The following is an 18,757-nucleotide window of genomic DNA, read 5'->3' on the forward strand; positions in this document are numbered from 1 at the left end:
TTCTACCCTATCACTTTCTGGGTTTGTGAGGCCATCTGAGAGTGTGTTTTCTGTAGAATGACAACATACGACTGTGAAGCTTGTCAACGTGAGTGTATCCCACACCCTCTCCGTGGCTTGATAATGTTGCAGAGGGAATTACAAAACGAGTCTGGCTCTGGTTAACTAGACTTTGCGTGTTTATCCTTAACTTGCTTGCTTTGCCTTGTGCTGTCCGCCAACCTTCCTTCTCTTGTGGCTGATTTTTTGAGTTGTGATGACCAGTGTTTTACTAGTTGATGACTCATAATCTTCAAGTTATTTTTAGGCCAGCTTGAATTTCCAGTCTTCCCCAGTCTGTCTTTCCCTTCTAACAGAAATTTTGGCCATGAGAAATCAGAAAAATTAATGACGACATGATTAGAATGCACATTAAAGAAGTAAGTCATTATTTCTTAAGATGTGTGTGTACCTAAAGTTTAAACGTAGGGGCACCTGGGTGGCTCAGTCGGTTGAGCGTCCAACTCTTGATATCAGCTCAGGTCATGAGCTCACGGTTCGTACGATCGAGCCCTACGTTGCATCAGGCCCTGCGTTGACAGCATGGAGCCTGCTTGGGATTCTCTCTCTCCCTCTCTCTGCCCCTCCCCTACTTGTGTTCTCTCCCTCTTTCTCAAAATAAATGCACATTTAAAAAAATAAAGTTTTAAACATAGAAAATTTTCTTAATACCAAGTGTGTCGTACAAGTGTCATCCAACTCCCAAGTGGGAATTACACGTTTTATGTTTTGTTTTTAAGTGAGCGCACATAAATGATACTGATTGCTGGCCATAATTCGTTCGGCAAGCATCTCGCTGCCAGATCCGTGCCAGGCTCAGCTCTTGCCATGCTGTGGTCATACGTGGTTAGAAAAAGGTGGCCATGGTGCTGGTGCTCTCAGTGAAATGCTCGGGACAGTGTCTCAATGAATAGGATATAATGCAAGCTACATATGGAATCTTAACTTTTTTCAATATGCAGTCAGCATAAAAATTATCAATGAGATATTTTCATTTCTGTCTTTTGTACCACGCCTTTGAAATCAAGTGTGCATTTTATGCTTACAGCACACCTCCGTCAAACCATCTAGATTTCAAGTGCTCAGAAGCCTCACGTGGCTCCTGTAGTGGACCACATGGATCAGAATTATTGTTACCATGCCTCGCACGGAGTGGCAGGGGACGCTGACGAGGAACCCAAATCAACAGTGGCTTAGACGGTCCAGAGGAGACCCAGGGAGATGGATCAGGAAGCTGTTTCTCTTCTCCTGGGGGAGGGGGGCGGTGGTGGCAGAAAATGGAGGCGGGGAGGTACTCAGAAGACGGAATTGGATGAATAGGATTGGGAGGGAAGAGAAGAGCCAGGGTGGTTTCCGGGCTCTGTCTTTTACAACTGGGGCGTGCCTTTCCTGACACGGAGAAGACACGGGGACGGAAAGGATTGATGGGCGGTCAGTGTTGGTGTATGGTGGACAGGCAGTTTTGGAGACACTGACTTTGGGGTGCTTGAGCCATCCGACGGGGAATGTCGGCCCGCAGTTGGGTGCCTGCGTTTGAAGTGCAGAGATGGTCTTCAGTTGTGTAAAGTTGTATCTCAACTGTGTCTGTAGAGGCCTTTTAAAAACCCACTGAAATGGCTTCATTTAGTCGACAAGACTTTTTTTTGAAAGTGTCCCAGGCCTTGTTGCGGTCGCTGGGGCGACAGCGCGAATAGAACAAGCGTGAGCCGACACCCCAGCTAATACGGTCAGGTCAGCTTGGGAGAGCGTAGTAGGTAGCGGGCACCGCCCGGACCCTGCGGCCTGCACCGCGGGTCGGTCGTGTGGGAGGGGAAGGGAGGGGAAGGGAGGGGAAGGGAGGGGAAGGGAGGGGAAGGGAGGGGAGGAGGGGAGCCCCGGCTAGGGAGACTGAAGAAGCCAGGGAGGAAACCGGGAGCCTAATACCAAAGAAGGCGAGTGAGGAGAATGTTCTAATGAGGAGGGGGGCTGCTGGTCAGCTGTATTGAAAGCTGCCGAGGGCGAGTTCAAGATGAGGACAGAAGGAGTTGCATTTGGACTCAGCCCCATCTGGAGGTCACTGGTGGCTGGAAAGAGCAGTTTCAGTTGAGTGGCACAGATAGACAGCAGATCGGAGTGAGTTGAAGAGATTGGAACGCGGTCGGACAGAGGGCTCGTTTTCTGCCTTGTAAGTCACCACTACAAGCCACGGAGAAGGCCGGCCCCGGTAGAAACACGGACAGAGGATGTAAACAGACAGTTGGCTGGAGAGTGGAGTGTAAATGGCTCTCGGACGTACGAACGGTGCGCGTAAGGGCCAGCGTGTGGGGACACGGCGCGCCTGCATTGCTGGTGGCACTTCGGATGGCACGGCCTCCGGGGAGCCGTTTGCCCGTGTGCGTCTAGTTAGAAACACGCGTTTGATCCGACAGCTCCACTCCTGGGAACCCCGGCGTTGTTTCATAATAAGAAAAATGAAAACTAAACGGTCATCGGTGGTGGCCTAGCGAAAGCAACTGCGATACAGAGGAAAGTCTGTCAGGTAAAACGTTTTACTCTGTGAGAAAGAAGGATTTGGTTTTGTTTTTTCCTACCGTGCTATAAATCAAACTCTTTGAGAGGGGTTTTTCCCCCCTTCTTAAGGATGGAGAAAAATATGAGGTCTGGTACAGGCCACAGAAGCTATTTGCACATGTGCCTTAGAAGAGCTGTGTTAAGGTTTTCATTCTGCCTCGAGCTTCTGCCCTATTAACTCATTTCATGCAAGTTGTGAATCTAAATCCTATTCTCCAGATACCTGTCAAGATTCTTTTCGGAGGACCCTGTCCTGTTTTATGTATGTACTGGGTTGTATACCACAGGAAGGGTGGGTGTGGGGTATCTTACAAGCTTCGTGGATGAATTCATACTCCAGTTTACCTTATGACACCTAAAAATAACCACAACTCCTGTCAAAGGGGCATCGAGTTGTACTGGGTTTGGGTCCTTGACAAAGCAGGCCTATGGTACTGTTGGAGAACGCTGAAGGTAGCAGTGGGGATTATAACCTGACGTAGGAGGAAGAGTTTCTTGGTCCACTTTTTATGGGAGAAAGGGACCGTACGTACCTTTGTGAGCCCTCTGTTCCCCTGACCTTTCTGCAGTTTGGCCTTCCTTGGAGATGGTGTGTCCATATGTGGACTTAAAGCAAAACGAAAATACTGGACACAGACCAAATCAGTTTCCTAGCAGAATACAGTGATACTGTACAACTCTATAAATTCTGTTACCGGGACTCTATACTTTAAGATCTTGCTGAAATTTACTGAATTTCTTAAGAGTTTGACTGTGGTTACTCATTGGTTCCTTTTTCTTCATCTCGTTGAATCTCCTGGTTTCACTTAGATTTTATATTTCATTTTCTATAAGGTTAGGATTTGAAGCATCATAAGGGGTAGTTTAGTCTGATCTTCTCATTTTACAGATAAGGTAAGTTTAGAGAGATGAATTCTTGCCCAGAGGTTGACGGAACCAAATCTGTGTTCTCTTTTAAGTCTTCCCCATTGTTTGGTGGTGTGGGGCATACAGTATGGCCTCTGCGCATCCTCCGGCCGAAGTACCTTGCCGTGATTTGGAGGGAGGTGTGGTTTTAGTTACGTTGCCGCAGTTCTAATGAAGATCATTTATACGCTGTGCTAAATTATTTACAGTCACAGAGACAATCTAGTTGAACTTTTTAAAATGTTTATTTAGTTAGAGACAGACACACGTGAGTGTGCGCACCTGGGTGGGGCAGAGAGAGGGAGAGAGACAATCCCATTCTTGGGTTGAGTTCTCAGTGGACAAATTCTTCCACTTTCATGGTGCTTAGCACATTTTCCAATCTCTGTACTTTTGTTTAACTTACTAGTCACTTGGTTACCAAGATGTCCTGCAAAAAGTTTTGATGTCTTTCTTGCCGTTGTATCCTGCCTGGATTATGGAAATCTCAGCTTTTACATCAAATTAAACTTGATGGTTTATCATGGCTGAGCCACTTGCTGGCGATTGAGATCGTGTCGCCTTGCATACCATTGCTCTCATCTTATAGGCAGAGTTGGTTCTCTGGGCTTTCCTTTGGATGCTAATTTACTAATTTATGACTTGGCTCCATTTTAATAGCAACTTAGATTGGGTTGGCTTCATGCATGACTGCAGTGATTTGAGTATCCCATAAGGTGCATAGCCAGACGATGATGTAATCTAATCAGGTGCCAAAGTTTTTACCTAAAGTACTTTACATATGTGATTGTGTTTTTAAAAAGTGATAGTATGGATTTACTGTGGATGTTTTATACTTTAATAAATAAAGACTTTTTTTTTTTTTGCGTTCTTGGTATGGTGATTTCTGATTAATGATTGTTTTTAAGTTTATTTGGGGAGAGAGAGAGAGAGAGAGAGAGAGCGCGCGAGTGGGGGAGGGACAGAGAGAGAGAGGGAGAGAGAGAATCCCAAGCAGGCTCCTCACTGTCTATGCAGAGCCTGACATGGAGCTTGATCTTACAAACCATGAGATCTTAACCTGAGCCAGAATCAAGGGTCGGACGCTTAACCGAATGAGCCACCCAGGTTCCCCATGATTAATGATTTAGAAGCCTTGGTATTCTTGCCACGGCTTGTATTAAAATGATTGGCGTTTCTGAAATTAGCTGAGTTACATGTATACGTGTATATTTAAGTATAAATATTGAAATACTAAATATAAATATTTACATGCAAATATATCTTTAAATTTTGTTGAAAGATACCTTTGGGGGTGCCTGCATGGCTCAGTCGGTTAAGCGTCCAACCCTTGATTTAGGCTCAGGTCAGGATTTCACGGTTTGTGAGTTTGAGCCCTGCATCAGGCTCTGCGCTGACTCTGTGCTGACAGCGCGGAGCCTGCTTGGAATTCTCTCTGTCCTGGTCTCTCTCTGCCCCACCCCTCTCAAAAAAACCAACCAACCAACAAAACAAAAAACCCACACTTAATTGTTGCACTAAGACCACCACAAGACTGGAGTCATGGGTTAAATAATTATATATTAAGAAAAAGAAAGAAAGAAAGATGCCTCTGAAGTCATCCAAATTATTTATTTAGGTGGTTTCTCCCAATTATGAGTTGTTCGTTCATTTTTGATGATTTTTGCATTCAAGTTTTTGTGGATTTTTAAAATTGTTATTCACACTGTGCTAGGCATTGAGGATAAGATGATGGACAAGGCCTCAAAGATGGATTGTCTTCCCATCTCATTATACTCCCTCTCTTTGGACTTGGGTGTTTTGAAAAACATGTGCGAGAATGAATACTTACAGAAGTGAGGGGAAGACCCATGTTAAAATTTTACTCTGATCAAGCTGGCCTACCTTGGAGCTTCCCGATGTTGCTAAGAAGTCATCAAGTGACTTGCTTTTATGTGATCAGGCTTTGGGCTGGGTCGCCTCTCTGTACTTGAGAAGGTGTTTTGTTTGTGCGTGACGTAGGATATAAGGAGAAAATGCTTTCTCGTATGTTCTGCATTAGCTGTGACTTCCTCTTGTGAATTTGCATCAGTGGGGAATATCTTGGAATCTATATTAAAAATTCACGTGACAGCATAGAGAGATTTTCATTGGCTTTTTTCCTAAGGTGAGCTTAAAAAAACAAAACCTAGTTCACATAAGGGTTATTTGGAGTAAATCCTTTCTTATTATCCTCAACTGTAAAATAGGAATTAATACCTAAGAGAGTGGAAAATGCTTGCATAATGCTAGCACAAAGGATTTGTAAGGGTAGATGCTCATTGTTGCTGTTCTCAAATTCTGTGACTAAGCAAGTATGTATTTAGACACTGTTGAGTCGAGAGTCTGGTTTTTTTCACTGTCTTAGGCTAAACCAGTCCTCATTTCTGACTGGTAATTTTATAGGTATATTGTTCTTGAATTCTCCTTCTTGGCCTTGGTCAGAGTCAGTAGTACTGAAAAGAGGAGATGCTCGGGGTGCCTGGGTGGCTCAGTCGGTTAAAGCGTCCGACTTCAGCTCAGGTCGCGATCTCGCGGTCCGTGAGTTCGAGCCCCGCGTCGGGCTCTGGGCTGATGGCTCAGAGCCTGGAGCCTGCTTCCGATTCTGTGTCTCCCTCTCTCTGCCCCTGCCCTGTTCATGCTCTGTCTCTCTCTGTCTCAAAAATAAATAAATACAAAACGATAAAAAAAAATTTAAGAAGAAAAGAGGAGATGCTCAGCGATAGAGCCATTGGCTGTTGAAGAAAATGTGGCTCCTTCAAAGAATGGTTGGCAAAAATAAATATAAAAGTGTATTATCTCTTTCTTAAATCTTGGTTTCCTGTTTTGAAGGGGGCCCTCTGGATCCATTTCCTCTGAGAGAAGAATCTAACGATACCAATTTCTATAGACTGAAAGTCGGTGTCCCCCCTCAAGGTCCGTGTGTTGAAATCTCATCCTCACACATCCTCGGTGTGATGCTGTTGGGAGGTGGTTAGACCATGCGGGTGGAGCCTTTATGAAGGGGGTTTAAAAGCCCACCCCGGAGTTTTGCTGCCCCCCTGCTGCTGAGCGAGTACACAGCAAACAAGACCACTGTCTGTGAACCGTGAAGCGGGTCCTCACCAGACGCTGAGATCTTGGGCTTTCCCAGCGTCTAGAACTGTAAGAACTAAATTTCTGTTGTTATCAGCCGCCCAGTGTGGTATTGTGCAGTGGCCTCACTAGACCAGGACGTCAGCCGTTAGAGTGCACGTTGTAGTGGTCACTGGCAAATCCCTGCTTTTCCTCCTTCAGCCCCGCAACACTGTGCTGTTGTTCCCGCGCCTCCGTACTCTCAAGAGCACTTTGGCCAGGCCCTTCTCATCTTCGCCCTTTACTTACGATGTAAACCTTGGGGGTCCCTATAAGTTAAACACCTGGGGAGAGTTGCCCCTTTTTGAGAAGGAAGTACCTGTCATCATCCTCGTGGATTCCACCTTCGTGTGTGTATCTTTAATCTTTTTTTTTTAATTTTTTTTTTCAACGTTTTTTATTTATTTTTGGGACAGAGAGAGACAGAGCATGAACGGGGGAGGGGCAGAGAGAGAGGGAGACACAGAATCGGAAACAGGCTCCAGGCTCTGAGCCATCAGCCCAGAGCCTGATGCAGGGCTCGAACTCACGGACCGCGAGATCGTGACCTGGCTGAAGTCGGACGCTTAACCGACTACGCCACCCAGGCGCCCCTTTAATCTTTTTTTTTAATGTTTATTTGTTTTTGAGAGAGAGAGAGAGAGACAGTGCATGAGCAGGGGAGGGACACACACACACACACACACACACAGAGAGAGAGAGAGAGAGAGAGAGAGAGAGAGAGAGAGAGAGAGACAGACCCAGAATCTGAAGCAGGCTCCAGGCTCCGAGCCGTCAGCACAGAGCCCGACGGGGGGCGGTGCGCAGGGCTCAAACCCATGAACCGTGAGATCATGACCTGAGCCGAAGTCAGATGCCCTGCCACTGGCACCATATTTAAAGCTAGATTACTTTGTTTTTATAGCAGATTCATAAATTACTGAAGCAGGAAGAACATTTAGAGTTTATTAGTCCAACTCGTTATTTCATAGATGAAGAAATGGGTACTCAGGTTAGAGGACTTAGTTTCATAGCTAGTGAGTTGCTGTTGTTAAAGCTCTCTGGTCTCAACATTTAAAAGCTTTTCCCAGTTAAGCATTCTTCTTAAAAATTTATTAAAAAATTTTTTTTGTCAGTGTTTTACACATCCACAGTTAAGAGTGAGCTAGTTCTGGGAGGTTGGATAAGAAAAACAGCTTTCTTTAGCCTCCCCACCCTCTTTTCCCTTTTCCTGAAGGCAGCTTGTAGTTCTTTGAATTCTTCTGGCCAATTAAAAAATGTATTTACCTCCATATGTCTGAAGAACATATTTGAAGAGTTCATATTTGCTTACTTGTATGCTAATTTGTTTTTGGTTTTAAGCATATCTATTGATTTCCTGCTGTGAAAAGATACGGAATAAGGATTAGCTTTCTCCTCTCCCCTCCCCACAGTCTGTCTTCTCCATCTTTCCTTGATAATTTTATTACAGTTTTGGTTAAATCAGTAATTAGTTTTATCATTATGACCCTGTGTGCTCTTTAATGAATGTTAAGTGGTAAATTACAAATATTTTTCCTTTCCTAAAAATTTTTTGGTTTTCCCAGAAATAGTATCACTTCCCCCTCTAAAATTTTATGTTTGTTTTTTTTTTTTTTTCATGTTTATTTATTTTTAAGAGACGGAGAGACAGAGTGAGTGGGGAAGAGGCAGAGAAAGAGGGAGATAAAGAATCCAAAGCAGGCTCCAGGCTCCAAGCTGTCAGCACAGAGCCTGATGATGCGGGGCTCAAACCCACCAGCTGTGAGATCAATACCTGAGCCGAAGTCAGATGCTTAACTGGCTGAGCCACCCAGGGGCCCCTGTTTGTTTGTTTATATGTAATCTCTCCACTCAGCGTGGGACTTCAACTCACAACCCCAGGATCAAGAGTCACATGCTGTACCAACTGAACCAGCCAGGCACCCATCACTTTTTTATTTTTTATTTTTTGAGAGAGAGTGTGAGTGCACAAACTGCGGAGAAGGGGTAGAAGGAGAGAGAGAGAGAGAATATCTTAAGTAGGCTCCCGCCTCCCATGACCCTGCAATCATGACCTGAGCCAAAATCAAGAGTTGTACGCTCAACCGACTGAGCCACCCAGATGCCCCACCATCACTTTTCTAAGAAGCTATTAATGCACTGTTTGAGCCTCAGACTTTTAGTCAGTTACGTGTTGAGCACGTATTCCATTAGCTTTATCTTTTCGAGGAAATCTTTCCCCGCTCCAGCCTGCCCTGCTTGCCCTCCCTGCAGGGAGCACAGTTGTCTGCCAGGATCCCAGGGATTCTCTCTGCCTCTCTCCTGCATTGACTCTCTTGTTCTTGTATTCTGTGTTGTCTTCTTTATGGCTGTCCCTCTTGTGTCAGTGGAGCACAGTCTCTGCACGGTAGCTTTCTGTGAATAAATCGTGTAGGAGGTAGATCTTTTGACTTGTGTTTCTGTGTACTCTTGGTTGATAGTTTGGCTGAGTATAGACTCCCGGGTCAGAAATCATTTTCCTTCTGTATTAGTCTGTTAATTATTCTCTGTGCCCTTTTAAATAGTATCCTGTGGGTTTTTTTTTTTTTTTCCCAATGGATGTATTATCCATCTGAGGATACAATTTTTTTTTTTATATTCTCTCTTCCTTGTATAGTCTTTACTCCAGCTTGTATTTTTCTGCTGTTTTGCCCTTGACTTTTCATGCTAGAGGATTTCCTGAGATATCTGGCGATCTTTGGTTTTCCTTCATATTTAAAAGTCAGGGATACACATAGCACACACAGTTGAACAATATGGAATCACCGTCTTTCCCAGCTTTGTCCTTGGCTCTCAGATCTTCATTTCTGCATTACATTCTCCACTAAAAGAACCAGGGCTCCTTGGAAGATGGATGGTTTTAGAGCTGGGGCAGAGAACGTTCAGGATGAATCTCGAACATGTTGTTAAGCCAGGAAATAAGGAAGTGCTCAAAAAGCGTGGAAAGCACACGGGAGTCTGCTTGAAGGGATTCTCACTGGCTGAATCTGGGACAACTTGAGTATCAGAGTGGATAATGACATTAATAAGTAAAATAAGAACCTATGAGTCCACACTGTTAACAGAATAAAGATGAGTGGGGAGAAAGAGGCCCACCTTCCTGAAGTTAGAATGTCATCTGATGAAGGAATGATAGACTTTCAAGAAAACACCGCTTTATAACCATCAGAGTAACAGTTGATTCAGACAAAGATTGCCAGTGGGTAGTAAAACTACTGCGTGAATGTTTTAAGGACATAATCTCAAAATATCTTCCCACAGATTACTTACCAATTGGTTACTTGGGAGAAAACAGTTATTTTACAGTGGAGAAATATGGCACATATCGTCTTAACCAGGTGATCAGAGTGGTCACCAGTAAAGGGACAGGTTGACATCTGCCTTATGTGATACTCTGGGAAAAACAAAACTTCATTCATTCCCGCCAGAAATGCATACCCTGTAGTCTTCAAAAAGATCAAAAAATGAAAGACTAAGAAATGCTGGCGAGCTGTTTCAGACAGGAGTGGAAGGAAATGTGACATGGGATCCTGAGTGGAGGGGAGGGAAGATGGCTACGAACGACATCATAAAACCATTGGCAGGATTAGAAAGTGAACTGTTTACTCCATAGTCAACAGGTACTGTGTTCTTGACTGTGACATGTGTACTGTGTTTGTGTTACTCACTATCCTCGTTCTTAGGAAACACACAGTGGCGTGTTTGCGGAAAGGTCCACGAAACCTTTGTGGAAAGGTCTCAAACATTTGGGATGTTCGCAGAGAGGGAGTGGAGCGTTCAAGCAAAAGTGACCCCGTGGTCGCTTGTGAGACTAGTGGAGGCTCGCTGAGAGTTTCTCGTACTGCTCTTGTAACTGTCCTGCAAATTTGCGATAAAAAGGGTTTTTAAAAAACATTTGGTTTTAATAGTAGTAGATTGGAGGCTCCCATCACAAGAGGGGTGCGTTGGCTACGAACTTTCCAGCACAGCGACTAGTGGCGCTCCTTGGTTGGGAAGTGCCCACTGTCTTGGTGCTTTCAGGTTTTTCTTTTTTTTTCCCCAAGTTCCGTTAGCTCCGAAGACTGTTGGCGCCCAGTAAGAGAATCTGGCTGGGGCTGGGGTGGGCGGTGGGGCGTGCCTGTGTCTCCGCATTTGTTCTGCAGTTCCCACAGCCTTTCTGTTGTCAGGGTGGCAAGCTGTCCCCAGCTGCCCCCAGCTGTGTGACCCAGCTGAACCAGGGTCTCCCAGTTCAGAGGCCTGCCTCCTGGGGCTGGCAGGGGTGGGACAGAGGGTGAGGATGTTTAGGGATCTGAGTATTCAGGGAATAATTTCTTCAGGCAGCACTCCTCCTGCTCCCTTCCAGCACCCCTCCAATTCTGTTGCCTTCTCCTGGTCCTTGTAGATTCTGCCTTTGAAAAACCAGGCAAAACAACCCAGGTAGTCTTTTTACTGTCGATCTAGAGGCATTTCGACGTGTATTCAGTATATGCTCTTTACTCAGAGTTCCGCTGCTCCACTCGGACACTGGCCCGTTCTGTCTTCCATCGTCTGGTCCTGTTTCTCATATTCTCCCTCCTTAGAATAACCAACTGTATTTCTTGCCATCAGTAGCATAGACCCACTCCCTTTCCTAATTAGCCTAAGTGAAAGGAGTAGGAGCAATTATTCCAGAAAAGTGGATTAAGCCTCGGCATACTTGTTCCTGTTTACTAAGCACTCAGGTTCATACTGCTCGGGAGTACCTTTGACAGCGGGATTTTTCTTTTGGCTTCCTGAATGGGTGTGTGGGGCAGGGTGAGGCCGGCAGGTTGTCCAGCTCTGCTGGGAGCCTGTGATCCGCCCACAAGCAGGAGAGGTGGGTGGTCTTGGCTCCTGGAAAAGATGATTGCGGATTAGTTTTGAGGGTCCTGCAGCCACTCAAATCAAACGCTAAAGAGTGTGTGTGTGTGTGTGTGTGTGTGTGTGTGTGCGCGCACGCGTGCGCACACAAATCCTGTGGAGCACATAAGTACATCAGATTTTTATGTTCTTTTCATTTTAACCTGGGTTTGTTACTGTTTTGTTTGATTCATTTTATCAAGCAGTTAGCATTGTTTCTATTTATTACTTGATGGAAAACATTGACCTAAGTGTAGTGTGTTTTATGGAAGAAAGGTTATCACGTGAACAGCATTTTTTGTGAAATGCCTTGTAGACTGCATTCTTACAAGATCTCTCATTAGCATATTGTCCATAGTTTGAGTCTTTTTTTCCTGCAGCGTTAAGTTATAAATGAAGTGCCTTGGAAGACAGTTTATAGTCCTTTCACGTGTAGTATTTGATTCACTGACATTAGAATTTGGCTGTCTAGCTAGTACTTCAGTGACTTCAATATTCTGCTTACATTTCCTAGTAAACATTATGTTTTAACGTATTACATGGGGCTACTTGAGGGCATTTAGAGGGAGATACTTTGAAAATCTTTAAAATTCTTATTTTATTATTATTTTTATTATTTAATTTTATTACTATATTTTTAAGTTTATTTATTTATTTTGAGAGAGAGCGTGAGCAGGGAAGGAGTAGAGAGAGGGAGGGAGGGAGGGAGGGAGGGAGAAGAGAGAGAGAGAGAGAGAGAGAGAGAGAGAGAGAGAGAAGATGAGAGAACCCCAAGGAGGCTCTGCACAGGGCTCATCGCAGGGCTAGAAGTCACGAAACTGAGATGGTGACCTAAGCTGCAACCAAGTCACACACTTAACCAACTGAGTCACCCAGCCACCCCCGAATTTGCTTTCAGTATTTTAAAGTATGGTACCATTACTTAGCTCTGTGTTGGATAAGAATATTATTGATGTTTTCATAAGATGACGATAATACATACGTTCTTTGTTATTTGTTCACAGATGGTGATATTACGGTGTCTCTATTTCTGGGTTATTGTTTAGTGTAGGTTAAAAGCTGAGGCAGGGGGACGACAGTGCCTTTTTCCCCTGTTTTCCCACAGAAAAATTGCAGTTAACTAGAACTTTTCAATTTTCTGAGGTGTAGTTCTATGTGAATCAGGACCCTGAAACAGTATCTTTACTGACAGCTGTCATCAGACCCAGACAGAACACGCTGTGATCATATGCTTTTTTTCTTTACAGAAGAGCTTCTGTTTTGCTTCCACGTCCCACTTTACTCCTGCTAATCTGCTGATGCAGTAAATTTGAAGACAACTGTTACCAGGATAACCTGTAATGGGCAAGGAGCCACAGAGAAGAAAACCTTTCTTTTAATTTTTAAACTTGGTTTGAAAGGTAAGACCATTGAGATCATCAGGCGTTTTCTTCCGTGAGTTGCATCAAGGAGAGCAGTGTTCTGTTGGGAGACCCTGGAGCCTAGAACACCCAGGGCTAGGCCAGGTACAGTGTGGTTCTGTGGCACTGGGGTGTTTTTAGGAAGTTAAATAGCAGCCTTTGTAGTTTGCTCTGGTATGTTTTGGAATGTGCAGTACCCATGGGATTCCTAGTTTCCTAGGGGGGGTTAATCTGGGCCCCAAGGAGCAGCCAGGCCTAGCAAGCTGGAGTAGCACTCAGAGAAAGACTGCTCGTAGATGCCCAGCTGCTGCTCCCACATTACCTGCGAGAGAGGGAGGGAGGGAGGGAGGGAGGGAGAGAGAGAGAGAGAGAGAGAGTGTGTGTGTGTGTGTGTGAGAGAGAGAGAGAGAGAGAGAGAGAGAGAGAGTGTGAGAGAGAGAGAGAGAGAGAGAGAGAATTTGAGATTATTTTGTTTTTATTTTACACCAGCCACAGGACATCTCTGGTTTTTACTCAGCCGTCTGACTCCTTGTGAGTCCTAATTACTGTCATTTTGGAACTCTTCACTGAAAGTTTTTATTAAAGACCAGAGGTTGACTTGGCATATTTGACTTTTTGCTCAGTTGGCACTTCAGAAAATGGCCCAGTAGGGTCTTTTGGGGGACATGACATATTTTTAATCCATTTTCATTTGCTCCATTGTATTTTTTTTAAAAGAGCTTTTGTTTAACGTTTATTTATTTTTGAGAGACAGAGAGAGACAGGGCATGAGCGGGGGAAGAGTAGAGAGAGAGGGAAACACAGAATCTGCAGCAGGCTCCAGGCTCCGCGCTGTCAGCACAGAGCCCGACTCGGGGCTCCGACTCACAGTGTGAGATCATGACCTGAGCCGAAGTCGGACGCTCGACCGACGGAGCCACCCAGACACCCCTTGCTCCATTGTGTCTTGAGGAGCAGGTGGGCATAACCATTTCATTGGCTGCGTTTCAGGCTTCGTCATCTCAGGAGACAGTGTAGTTACTCTGTTGTAGCAGGGTCTCTGCCCCTGATCCCCAGGGCTGTCTTTCCTTCAGCCCCTCCTGAATGACCCTCCTCCAACCTCCGGCCTCCCTCTGTGCTTACACAGTGAAGCTGCAACTCCTGGGCCTGATATTTAGGGTTCTTATTTCTCCAGCTTTCCCCCCATATTATTCTGTAAAAATCCTCATGGAGAGGATTCTCTCCTAAGTATTCATTCACCTCTGGGCACCTTTTCTCCTCAGGCTTTTTTTTCTTAAGGGGAGGGAGTGTGTTCTGGGGCCCAGCCCTTCTCTTTCTCTGCCTGGGGCTACATTCTGACCTTGTGGGTAAAGTCTTTTCGGCTTCTGACCGCAGGAAGAATTCAGCCCGTGTCGAGAGTTCAGATTTGAGAAGGTCAGGGCCATGTAGTTTAACAAGCTGTGGTCCGACCATCAGGCCGATTCACAATAAAAAAGATCATTTGTGACGCACGGGAGCTGTCGTTTTGCCTTTTTCATTTTTCATTTTTTATTTTTTTATTTTTTATTATTATTTTTTTAACGTTTATTTATTTTTGAGACAGAGAGAGACAAAGCATGAATGGGGGAGGGGCAGAGAGAGAGGGAGACACAGAATCGGAAGCAGGCTCCAGGCTCTGAGCCATCAGCCCAGAGCCCGACGCGGGGCTCGAACTCACGGACCGTGAGATCGTGACCTGAGCTGAAGTCGGCCGCTCAACCGACTGAGCCACCCAGGCGCCCCATCGTTTTGCCTTTTTCAGCAGCTGGTTCAGAGCTGGGGGTGACAGGAAGAGGGCACTAGTTTTAGGACCCACGGAGCCCTCCAGCTTGAATCCAGCTGGTTATTTTAGAGGCTGGACATCTTTTTTATGTTTATTGGACCCTTGTCTGTTTGTAAATTGTAACAATCATCTACTTTTCTATTGTGATACCAGAGTTTCAAGAATGATTTCTGGAAGTGTTTCTATAATACTACACATACTAGCCTGTTAAAAATTGAGATATAATTAACATATAATGTGAGTTTTAGGCGTACAACGTGATGACTTGGTATTTGTGTACATAGTGAAATGATCGCCACAGTTAGCTTAGTTGACTTCTGTCACCACACAGTTACATGTTTTTCTTGTAATGGGAACTTTTAAGATCTCATGTAGCAGCTTTCAAATCTATAATACAGGATTATTAACTGTAGCCACCATGCTGTACCTTACATCTCGTGACTTACTTATTTTATAACTTGAAATCTGTACCTTTTAACCTCCTTCACCCGTTCTGTCCGTCCCCCATCATATGGTTTTACTATTAGTCTGTGTATTTGATCCCCCTTTTTCTAGGGCTCCACTCTCTTTCTACCTTTTTTGTCAAACTTTTCTGTGTTGTTCCAGTTCCTCTGTGGCCACTCCTTTGTGAACTCTTAGAACATCTCATTAAATTATTTTAGGATTATTTTTTCTCTTCGAGCAGATTTAAACATGCCAGGAGCAAGGAGTTTTGACTTCTACTTTGTATCTAGTACTTTTTAGATGGTAGGTATCATTCATTATTTAGTGGTAAGAGCTAAAATTTAGAGCCATTTCTCACGGTAGCATTTTAAAGACTGTCTGCCTCTCTTTCTCACTCTCTTTTTTAATTTTGTTTTTCTTTGCTGACAAAGACTCTTAGCCGTGGCAGCTTATAGAATGCTTCTTACCGTTAGCTGTATTCCTCCCATTTCTTTTTTCACTCCCTCTGCTCATCAGATGCTGTCTGATGCCGGGTGAACTCTTCTCTTAAGAAGTTACTCATTAGTCTCCAGGAGGCCTAGGATCAGTGCCAGGTGGCTGAGAAGGATTTCCAAAGAGGAACAGCGCTGTAAGTATAGGGTTCTTTAGACCAGGGGTTGCGAGGCCCAGAGAGGAAATATCGTAGGTTTTGTAGACCAAGAGGCAAAGAAGAGGATATTATAAAGTGTTTGTATAATAAGAGAGCAGATTTTCACAGATCTTACTGATGGAATTAAAAATAGAAAAATATTGGAGTTCCGTTTTCTGTAATACCGATCTGCTGATGGGAAGGACGGGATTCTCTTTGCGGAGGGGATAACATTTTCACCGAAATGGTGTTCAGAGCCACGGTTCCCCTCTCAGACTCTACCGCACGTCTTCATCTAATCTGTTAATGCTGATCTGTAACGAGATTTACATGTTTCATCCTCGGAAATGTCCTTTTACACAGATAGCTCCTGCCACACTCCGATACTAGTCCGCAGGTACATAGCGTCCTCACTCGTCCTCACTCGGAGAGCACCTGTGGAATTCTGTTAGATTCTGTTACATCGTAGATTAAGCGCTTCCCGTTCACAGGAAAAACTTCCTCAAGTGTATAGCTGTATGGATTTTGCAGCAGGAAAGCTTCCTTCACGTTTGTGTTAAGGTCTGAAAAATGCTGTTTAACTGCAGTTTGAGCGCAGAAAACGTACCCGCTGTAAACTTGTGTGAGAACAGGGATCTCCCTTCTTTTCGCTCCTGAAAGCTGGTGCTAAAATGACTTTTTTTTAACCACAGTGGAGACTTTGCAGATCCGGGCTGGTTAGCCTTATAGTTGTAGGTTGAATTGATTAAGAAACATCAAGATTGCAGCCACAGGCCAGTTTCCAGAGCCATTCGGTGTTCATTAGTAGTGGTTGAGGCTTGTTTTTCTCATTCAGGGAAATTTCAGTCTTGGCCCTGAGCTCAAGAAGTTGCAAAAAGAAAAACCCCATTAACCCGTGATGAGCTGCTTGCTGTGTGACAGGACAGGTCAGGGTCTAATGGCGGTTAAGTCTCCACAAGTACATGAGGCTCCTGTTGACATTACTGGCTCAGTAACACATGAGGCATTTTAAAAACCTCTCGAAGTACCTGCTGATGAAAGTAAAAAGAAATAACCGTGAGCCTTAAACATTACATTTTCCCAGGTGTGTAAGTTTGCCCCACGAAGCTGTGTTTTGCTCTACACGTAATTTTACCGCCATCAGCTGGGACACGGATCCGCTGTGTTGTAGGGACTTCATCTTCACTCAGCTTCTCCGAAAACACTCTCCTGTGGTGGTTCCACGCGGGCCGTCCCGAGAGGCTTTTCGTCACCATCTCAGACTCCTCCAGTAAACACCAGCTGAGCTGTATCGGTGGTGCCCGTGAACTCCGCCAGAATCCAAGGAAAACCATCACTGGCCTCCTCGCGCTTGGCTGACAGGCCACTCGGAGACCAGCTTTGCTTGGAGTTTCCTTTTCCGTTTTTATTTTTGTGAAGGAATTCTGTTACGAGATTTTCCATTTCAAAGGTTGGAGTTCTGGGGCGGCCGGGTGGCTCAGTCGGTTAAGCGGCCGACTTTGGCTCAGGTCAAGATCTCGTGGTCCGTGAGCTTGAGCCCGTGTCGGGCTCTGGGCCGACAGCTCAGAGCCTGGAGCCTGCTTCAGATTCTGTGTCTCTTTCTCTCTCTGCTCCTCCCCCACTCATGCTCTATCTCTCTCTGTCTCTCAAAAATAAATTTAAAAAAAAAATTTTTTTTTAATGTTTAAGTTTTGGAGCACCTGGGTGGCTTAGCTGGTTAAGCGGCTGACTTTGACTTATGTCATGATCTTACAGTTTGTGAGTTCGAGCCCCATGTTGGGCTCTGTGCTGACAGCTCGGAGCCTGGAACCTGCTTTGGATTCTGTGTCTCCCTCTCTCTTCGCTCCTCGCCCACTCACATCTCTCCTCTCCTCTCTCTCTCTCTCTCTCTCTCTCAAGAATAAACATTAAAAAATTTTTTTTTTTATTTTTCTGGGCCACTTGAGTGACTCAGTTAAGCGTCTGACTTTGGCTCAGGTCATGATCTACTGGCTTGTGAGTTCAAGCCCTGCGTTGGGCTCTCTGCTATTAGCACAAAGCTCTTTTCGGATCCTCTGTCCCCCTGTCTTCCCCTACCCCGCTCATCTTCCCTCCCTCCCTCCCTCCCTCCCTCTCTCTCTTTCTCTCTCTGTCTCTCAAAATTAAGTAAGCAAATAATAATAATAATAATAATAAGAGCTATCCATCCGAAATGGTTAGCATTTAAAAATTTTAAGTTTTTCTGATGCTGCCTTCCTGTGCATGAGCAATACTGTGGTGACCGCCTGTTCTGGAAATGTGGACGTCGATTGTGTTCTCCTAGCACAGGTGTGGTGCGGTGGCACAACGAACACAGGGCTTTGCCAGCAGATCTCATGACGAAGGGGTCCTCGTCCTGCTGTGCCTTAGGAGCTCGGCAGGCGAAGTCCACTTCCTCTTGTCTTGTTTGGACGTTGTGGGGACGCACGGGTGATAAGAAAATACAGTGTCACGGTTCCACACGTGGCACTCAAAGCACCGTTGACTGGTGACTGTGTCATTGTGATCTGGAAAGCAGAGGAGCGGCGCAGACATCTGTCCCACTCAGCACTGCCTTCACAGCGTGACAGCAGCCAGAGACCGTATGCAAATGAGCGGTGTGGCTGCGTTTCAGGAAAACTTACATGAATTGCAGAGAATTTTCACAAGTCCTAGAATGTCATGCTTCTGGTTCCCCCCTCCCCCAGTAAAAAAACAGGAAAATCATTCTTTGCTCAGAGGCTGTATAAAAACAGGTGGCAGGCCAGATGTGGCAGCCTGGGTGTCCCGGGGCCCTGGAGTGGGTTCACACGCTGATGGCAGAAAGGCTGGGGTGGAAGAGAGACCTGATGGGGCACCTGGGAGAAGGTGCCGCTGTGGTTCTTGCCGTTGGCTGCTTTGGTCGGTCGGCTGGTCCTGTTTCTTCGTTTGCTCGGGTTTCGTATTCAGACTCGTGAGTGTGTGCGGCCGCCTCCTACTTGCCGC

At 45.2% G+C, this 18,757-nt stretch overlaps 1 protein-coding gene across 24 annotated transcripts in view; it reads left to right on the forward strand.

Annotated features, from left to right (window-relative positions):
• Positions 1–18,757, forward strand: part of PPP6R3 (protein phosphatase 6 regulatory subunit 3) — a 138,830-nt gene that overhangs the window by 33,159 nt on the left and 86,914 nt on the right. For 22 of the 24 annotated variants that reach the window (XM_058689907.1, XM_058689908.1, XM_058689909.1 and 19 more), the window contains exon 2: positions 12,750–12,902. The gene's annotated coding sequence lies outside the window, so the exon portion shown is untranslated. Of the gene's footprint in view, positions 1–2,534; positions 2,558–12,749; positions 12,903–15,663; positions 15,776–18,757 lie in introns of those variants that run through there. The other 2 variants (XM_058689900.1, XM_058689899.1) reach the window with 2 other exon arrangements.

The sequence above is a fragment of the Neofelis nebulosa genome, chromosome 10, assembly GCF_028018385.1.
Source record: "Neofelis nebulosa isolate mNeoNeb1 chromosome 10, mNeoNeb1.pri, whole genome shotgun sequence".
Lineage (NCBI taxonomy): Eukaryota > Metazoa > Chordata > Mammalia > Carnivora > Felidae > Neofelis > Neofelis nebulosa.